Here is a 9,288-nt window from a genome sequence, read left to right on the forward strand (position 1 = left end):
AAAGGAAAGGAAAGGAAAGGAAAGGAAAGGAAAGGAAAGGAAAGGAAAGGAAAGGAAAGGAAAGGAAAGGAAAGGAAAGGAAAGGAAAGAAATATAGAAGACTATATTGGATAAAATTATGAGCATTTTTAGGAATAAATATAAAGGTATAATTCCATGCCGCCATTTGAATATGCTATAATAGACTTTGTCCTGTTTGGATATTCCTAAAGAGAGATGAAAGCTCAGGTAAGTAAGGAGTAAATTATGCCTTACTTTAGGTAGATACAGTCCACAATTTGTAAAGAGTGTATTCTTTACTTTCCTGTATGCTGTGACAGAAAGCATGAAGCTAGGCAGGCATATTTTCATGTGCAAATATAACCTCCAAAAACTGAATGTTAAAAATATGTTTTGTTATCTTTTGAATGTTAAAGTTTGTTAAAACTTAAGGAAACAGCTCAACCTAGAATAAACTGAACGGACTGTTATGAGAGGAGAAAGGTCCCCTTCCATCTAACATTATGCCATAGACAGTGTCATTACCTCCATGGTTATAATGTTCTTTTACTCTGAACTTCATAACTTTAGCTACAGGACAGATTACCTAACTCTCAGAAACCTGGGACCCACTGACATTATATAAGCTATGTCATTTCTTCACAGTAAGTATCATCTATATTGTCCTAGTTTTCAAGAAGGGCAAGAAAGAAGACTTTGATAATTACAGGCCTGTCAGTCTCACTTCAGTGCCTGGTAAAATTATGGAGAAGATTATTCTTGGACTTATTGAAAAACACTTGAAAGACAACTCAGTCTTTGGTCACAGGCAACACAGGTTCACAATGGTAAAGTCATGTTTAACAAACTTTCTTTCTTTCTATGACAAGGTTACCCACCTAGTTGACCAAAGAAAGCCAGCTGATGTTACCTTTTTAGATTATAGCAAAGCTTTTGATACTTTCTCTCACAGTATCCTTCTGGACAAAAAAAAATCCAGTATACAGCTAGACAAATATATAATGCTGTGGGTGAACAATTGACTGATGTGTCGGGCACAAAGGATTATAGTAAATGGTGCTACATCAGGCTGGCAGCCAGTCACTAGTGGGGGTCCCAGGGCTCCATTTTAGGGACAGTTATCTTTACTGTTTTTATAAATGATGGACTCAAACATATGCTAAGGAAGTTTACAGACAACACTAAATTAGGAGGATGTGTTTTAGGCACAACAAAATAAGAATATAAAACTTTTAGAGAGTGTCCAATGAGGGCTATGAAGATGGTAAAGACGTGAGAAGCATCTGAAATCACTTGCCTTGTTCAGCCTAGGGAAGAGAAGACTGAGAGGAGATCTCATGGGAAGTTCAGACTAGCTATTAGGTGCAGGTTTTTCACTGAGAAGGTGATTGGTACTGGAACAGGCTCCCCAGGGAAGTGGTTATAACACCAAGCCTACCAGAGTTCAAGAAGTGTTTCAATTACCTCTCTGTCCTGGATTGTCCTCTCTGACATGGATTTACTATTAGGTAGTCCTGTGTGGAACCAGGAGTTAAACTTGATGATTTTTGTGTGTCCTTTCTAGCTCAGTATGTTTTATGATTATGAGTCTGTATGCACCTACATAGTAATTTAAAAAAACTACAGGAATATATTTTAAAATATGCCTATATTAGAAAATGACTTTACTCTTTGAATTGGATCCAGTTCTTTTTCAACATTTTAAATTTTGTTTCCACAATCTTTTTCATATATGTGGTAAGAAGTTATTGGAAAAGACTGAGGGCAAAATACATTCTCATGCACCTGGTTTTCAATATGCACTCTATTAGAGGTGAATGAAAATATTCTAGGTTGTTTAAGTGATAACATATAAAACTGTTCAATATTTATCATAATTTGTGTCAGTGCTTTTGATAGAAATTGAATATAGAGGTTTCAGTATTATACTGCCTAGATAGCTAACATGAATTTTCATTGTATTAAAGACAGGGACTCCATAACAATTACAATCAAAAAAGCTAGATTGCAAAAGATCTTAAATCACTTTGGATTCATGTAGTACCATGTCAATAACATCTCTCTGCAAGAACAACTGTTGGAGAATTGGATAACATTAGAAGTACATATTAAAGAATTGGTAAGCACTAAAGTCTACAGAAAAGACAAAAGAGAAACCATTCAAAATACCTAAAGACAGGCTGATGTACTATCCTTTCACTGGAAGTTATGGCTGTCAGTATGAGAAGAGGTATGCATATTTAGAAAGAGAAGGAAGGAAATGATAATTATTCTCACTAGGACTTAATTTTCTTGTTGATGAACTGTTGTGAAGTTTTCTTGGCTCTGTAATGAGTATCACTGCGAAAATCATCCAATTTCCTTTTGGTTTCGTAGTTATTCTGTATGTTGCCAATCTAAAAGAACATTAATTAAGTGTTCAATCTTATTTAGAAGTTTCCTTCCCTTAAGATCCAAAAGGGAAATGAAACGTCTCCACACTGATGTACTTAAGGTGTAAGCACCTGTGAGTGTGTAGCCTCTGTGAACAAGAAATATTATAAGCTAGGTGATACAGTAAAAGTAAAGAGATATAGAGAAGCAGTAAGGCTGAAAAACAAATAAACAAACAAACTAAAAACACCAAACTTGGATACTAGCTTTATTATATTAATTTCCTTTCTTCTCAATTTCCAAAAGTATATCGAATTTCAAATTTATTTCTGGTACTATATGCTGGGTTCTTTTCGTATTTATACTAACATTTTAGTGTCATTACACACTACCGTATTAAAAAAAAAAAAAAAAAAAAAAAAAAAAAAAAGACAATATTTGATTAAAACCAATCATTTCATGCGGCAACCCTGGAAACAGTGATTATACAGTCAAAATATATATAGTTGCATTAAATGAAGAAAAGCCATTGATATGTAAAATAAAATTCAGGAATTCATGACCATTGAATTTAAAGCAGGAGTAAACCTAAGATTTGTATGGGTTAGAATGGATAACTGCAAATGTAATATGTGTACAAATAAAAAATGACTACATGATCTGTGTTGCATAAGCATGCCATTTAATAATAAAAAAATAAATAATAATAACAAAAAATAAAATACATATCTTCAGTTTCAAATTTATGACAATTCTTCACCTCCGTCAACCTCTTTACTGGCTGATGTGATGTGTACCAGTCCATCAGTGTGTTCTTCATGCTAAAGCTTCTGTGATCTTCATGATAGCATAGGCTGCAAGTGTCAGGTTCAGGCTTTCTTGAGGGACTTGGGCAGTGGCTGTGCACTCTGGGTAGCTATTACTGTTCAGGTACTCAGATCATAGTTACTTGGGGATGATTTAGAGACCTCCAGGTAATAACAATTGGGCATCTGTTATGAGCTATTGTATGTGGGTAGAAATTTAATGAACATTTATGAGATGCAGATAAAATGAATCAGAAGATCATGAAATGGAAAACTTTTTTAAAAAGTGAATTTTGTAGAGGGGCTATAAGTGCAATAGCTAATAACACTATACAAGTCACTGATTTCTGGGAAACAGATTGTAGCAACTGCCAGGAATATCCTAGGACAGTCAGAATTGTGCTGTATGCTGCAGACCCTCTACGCCAAATGTTTTTTCTTCCTTACCCTCCCCAGCAGTGTTTGTCAAACAGGTTTGAGTCAAACCTCAGATGTGTGATGTAAGAAAGGCAAGACATCAGCCTACAACTGTAAGCAACAAAAATGAAAAATAAATTGTAGTAAGAGCTTGACTTTGGCTCAGTTTACTGCAGAATTAATATCAAGAAAGTTACAGCATTTGCATCATCAGGGGATATAGCAACACTGTCTATTTGATTAAATAACATAGACAAACAACTAGATAGAAATCTATGCTAAATTTATAAGAGAAAAATAAATTGGTTTCAAACAGGCAAATAAAAAAAAATTGAAAGGTTCTGTTTTTAAATATATTAACAGCTTATATTAAAATCATTTTTATAGTGTCTCTGAGCAATAAGCTTCCAGTTTTGCAGTTCATATTCATTATATTATGAAGAATCCAAATGTATAGTCTGGCAGCATTTTACCTCCATGTCACAGTAAGGTCTACGCCTGCAGCTTCCACTATGCTCACATTCAGATTTCTCAGAATAGAAACCCAAGCATGCTAACTGGAATACTGGTGATGATTTTATTTTATTTATTTTTTTCTTGTATATGATCAGACTGGCTGAGTGACTAGAATCTAGTCACATATTTCCTATATTTGTGTCTGACTGTATATAGCACAATCTATGGCTTCTGTTCAGTATTCTGATCCCTCCATCTGCATCTTCGCTAATAAACTAAACAAGGTGAGTGAGAATACAGAAAGGAAACACATGATCATCGACACAGTTTATAACCACTGTCCTTGACATATCCTGGACTAACTACCAAGAATCTAATTTGGAACCTGACCAAATAAAGACTGTCCCTTTTGGAGAGCTAATGTGGAACAGGACCAATTCACTATAGCTGGCTGGATGTAGATTCTCTTCTCTGGAAAGTAAGAGAGTTCTGCTATATGACAATGTAGCTGTCTTGCTTCTTGCCCTCACAGACACAAAATGAGGCAGTCTTATTTAGTTTACTAATGCAAACCTTCCTCAGACCTAATAAATATTTATATGCATACATATATATTCAGGAAAAAAAGCTTTATTATTATTATTATTATTATATTTTTTGTTATTTAACCTTTATATATATATATATATATAAGTTTCAAGAGAATACATTAAAAAGTATACACTTTATAGTAAATAACACATTACTAGCACCTTCCCTATAATTTGTTATTCTTCACAGCTGTTTTGTTTTGTTTTGTTTTCCTTCCCTGTTCAGCTAGTCCCATTGCCTGTAATCACCTAGCTTTAGGATCATGGAGTTTACTTTTATCGATTCTGTAAAAGCACAATGGTCATGAATGGTGTTTTCAAATTAATAATTATAATTATAATGAATACTCATTTTTCCTCTTGGTGTTTAGTGTAATAAGAAAACATCTCACTAATTACAAATAATTATTTTGCCATTCATATAGATATACAAGCTGTGGCTCAAATATCTAGTTTCAGGGTATTTTTAGCTTTATTTTAATGGTTTGTATTTAATTTAATATTACTGAGCAAAACTGAAGGAACCTTTGCAAGCAGCTGGAAAAAAAAAAAAAAAAAAAAAAAAAAAAAAAAAGGAGGGGGGGAGATTTCATTTAAGTAAATATTTTTTGGCACACTTTGTCTTCATTTTCCAAGGGCTCCTCCTCCCCCAGTTTCTGCACAAATTAAGGGAGTCATGTTGTAATCCTTGTATACTCACCAGATGAACTCACAGACGCTGGATGCCAGGGTAAGATACTATAGATACAAATTGCTAAAGTCCAGTATTTTAAAGATATATATTTAAAAAAGCCATTAAGTAAGGTTCTATTTTCAGTAGGTGAGCTACCCCAATTATTCTGACTTCTGAAAAGATTTTCAAGAATATCAGGGCCTCTTTATTTAAATATTAGAGTTGTAGGAAAAGTGGAGGAAAAGTGTCTAATTTTAAGCATTTTTTTTTTTTTTAATAATGTTAATTATTGTCCCCAAACAAGAAACCTACTGAAGAGATCAGTACACAAACTATTCCTAATTGTCTGTTTTAACTATGATCAGTTTGCTAATAATTACAAATCAACTTGCATAAAATTTTAAGTCTTATTCAGCAGCATGAGAACTTGGATAAGTGTTTAGGTGTACCTGAGGATCTTATGGGACCTATGATCTATGGGACCTGAAAAGATATATACACAGGTTCTGAGGGAACTGGCAGATGTAATTGCTATACCACTATTCACCATATTTGAGAAGTAATGGCAGTCTGGTGAACTTCTCACTGACTAGAAGAGGGGAAACATAACCCCATTTAAAAAAAAAAAAAAAAAGGAAAAAAAAGGAAGATCCAGAGAACTACAGGCCAGTGTCTCACCTCTGTGCCTGGAAAGGTAATGTAGCAGATCCCCCTGGAAACTGTGCTAAGGCACGTGGAAATTAAGGAAGTGATGGGTGACAGCCAAAATGCTTTCATTAAGGATAGAACATGCCTAAAAATCTAGTGGTCTTCTATAACAGGGTTACAGCGTTGTGGATAGGAGAAAAGCAACTGACATCATCTACCTGGGCTTGTGCAAAGCATTTGATACTGGTCCCTGTGATAACCTTGTCTCTAATTTGGAAAGTCATAGATCTGATGGATGGGCCACTAGGTGGGTAAGGAATTAGCTGAACGGTTGCACTCAAAGAGTTGCAGTCAATAGCTCCATGTTGGAGTGGAGATTAGTAACAACTGGTGTTCATCAAGGGTCAGTATTGGGACCGTCGCTGTTTAACATCATTTTTGGTAACATGGACAGTGGGATTGAGTGCACCCTCATCAAGTTTGCCCATGACACCAACCTGTGTGGTGTTGTCAAGGTGCTGGAGGGAATGGATACCATCCAGAGGGAACTAGACAGGCTTGAGAGGTGGGCCAGTGAGAATCTCATGAAGTTCAACGTGGCCAAGTGCAAGGTCCTGCATCTGGGTCAAGGCAATTTTAAGCACAGATACAGGCTAGGAGAAGAATGGACTAAGAGCAGCCCTGGGGAGAAAGACCCAGGGACCCAGTTGATGAGAAGCTCAACATGAGCCAGCAATGTGTGCTTGAAGCCCAGAAAGACAACCATATCCTGGGCTGCATCAAAAGAAGCATGGCTGGCAGGCTGAGGGAGGTGATTCTCTCTACTTTGCTCTTCTGATATCCCACCTGGAGTATTGTGTTCAGCTCTGAGGCCCCCAGTATAAGAAGGACATGGACCTATTAGAATGAATCCAGAGGAGGGCCATGAGGATGATCAAAGGGCTGGAACACCTCTCCTACAAAGACAGGCTGAGGGAGTTGGGGTTGTTCAACCTGGAGAATAGAAGGCTCCAGGGAGAGCTTATAGCTAAATGGGACCTACAGAAAAGCTGGAGAGGGACGCCATGTCAGGGGGTGTAGTGACAGGACAAGGAGTAATGGTTTTAAATTAATAGTAATAATAATAATAATAATAATAATAATAATAATAATAAAAGGTAGATTTAGATTAGATAAAAAGAATAAATTATTTACTCAGAGGGTGGTGAGGCACTGGAACAGGTTGCCCAGAGAAGTTGTGAGTGCTCCATCCCTGGAATCGTTTAAGGCCATGTTGGGTGGGAGTCTGAGAAACCTCGTCGAGTGGTAGGTGTCCCTGCCCATGTAAAGAGCGTTGGAATTAGATGATCTTTAAGGTCAGTTTCACCCCAAATCATTCTGTATTTCAGTGATTCTGTCATTCTATGTAACTCATTGTATTGGCAACTAAATGACTACTGAGATATTTGGTACTACTTGCTTTCTGTTGTTGCTGTTGAAAGTTAGTTGGAATATTAGGAATAACTTGCTCTTTCATGGAGAATCTGAGAGAGGTTTGGGTTGGAAAGGATCTTTAAAAATCAAAATCATCTAGCAACTACCTCTGCCATGGGCAGGGACAATTTTACTAGATCACGTTGTCCAAAGACGCATCCAACCTGATGTTGAACATTTTTGGGGCTGTGGCATGTCATTTAGATTTGTCCAACAAGTAAATTGAAAATATTTCATTGAAAAAAATGCACAGGCAAGTAAATCTGCACAGGCAAGTAAATCTGAGGAGAGGATTGGGATAGCCGAAACCTGTGTCTACAGGTTTCATCCCCCACACACATTTCACCCTTATTGCTCTTCTATGCCAAGCAGATATTGACTTCATGAGATTTTCCTTCATAATATATTGGTGTCCAAATGTAACAGTTCATTTACTCTAACTGCCAAGTGTATTTACTGCAATTGTCATGAACAGGATGATGCAAATTCCACTGGTAACTCTAAATACTATTTAATAATAATTAGTTTTTAAATCTGTAGTCCCGTCTTTAAGAAATCTATTTTTATAATATTTTTGTTACTTCTCAGAAATGGTTTTCATGCTGTAGCCAGAAGAACTTTAAGGTGAGGATATTAAGGTCTTCTGGCATTCACTTTTTCCTTTACTGTATCCACATGCCAAACCTCACTTGGACTGCCTTCACTTACAATACACTTGGAACTGCTTTTCATCTTGCCATGTGTATCATAATCTTTTATTTCTCCTTTAGCTGTTGACTGAACTCAGTCATCCGTGAACCTGGTAAAGTGAAGTATGAAAAGTTCATAATCTTCTTTGTTTGTTGACCTTAAGGGTATCTCAAACTCAAAAAAAGAAAAAAAAAAAAGAAAAAAAAAAAAAGATCAGTATATTTTCTTAGAACATTATTTTAATGCAGACAACACACCCCATATTATATAATTCTTTGTGGACTGTCTATAGTTTATCACATAGCCTGTAATATTAAAAGTCTTTGACCTGAATGGAGTTTTATTTATTTTATTTTATTTTACTTTATTTTATTTTATTTATTTTATTTTATCATTTATTTTACTTTATTTTATTTTATAGTCATTACTCCCTTAATATGTGTCAAGTCTATCAGTTTTCCTCTGTGTGCTTGTTGATGATGATGAGCCATGAAGCCTTGGATTCAGACATAGCTGGTGTCCCATCTGTTGTCATAGAAACCAGTTTCACCATAATTATTTTGTATTTAATAATATACTTGAACTCAACATAATTATCTTCCTTGCTTCTTTCGTTTTCATTATTTTTGTCATTGAAATATCTTTGTTTACATCGCTCACTTGAGCTATTCCACATACAAATAGTCCCATTTAAACTAATGACAAATACATTATTAAATATATTTTTATCCTTAGCAAGTATGTATGTGCATGTATTTCTCCTCCGAAAACACATGCACTACATAACTCATTATTTACCTAATTCCTTGTTTGTTTGGAATATTTGTTAGAGAGAACTTTCTATCATTACTTTGAAGAAAACCACTGTCATACAAACATCAGCAGCGTTGAGAGATATTTTAGTAGTTATTTTTAGTTTTTCATTATATTTTTTTTAAGAAAAAATGTTTGTTTTTCTTCTGGAGACCGTATACACTTTATTGGAGGAGTACTACTTTTGGAAAAAGTCTCATCTTATTCTCCACACATTATACTGACATTAGACTTTTTCCTTTTGTTTCCTTTTTTCTATTGTTTATAGCCTTTCTTTATTAGTTAGATACAGTAAGACACAATAGGTGTTCATATTTTCATCAGTAGTTTTCAAGCTCACTTCCCCACT

This window comes from Oxyura jamaicensis, chromosome 1, assembly GCF_011077185.1.
Source record: "Oxyura jamaicensis isolate SHBP4307 breed ruddy duck chromosome 1, BPBGC_Ojam_1.0, whole genome shotgun sequence".
Lineage (NCBI taxonomy): Eukaryota > Metazoa > Chordata > Aves > Anseriformes > Anatidae > Oxyura > Oxyura jamaicensis.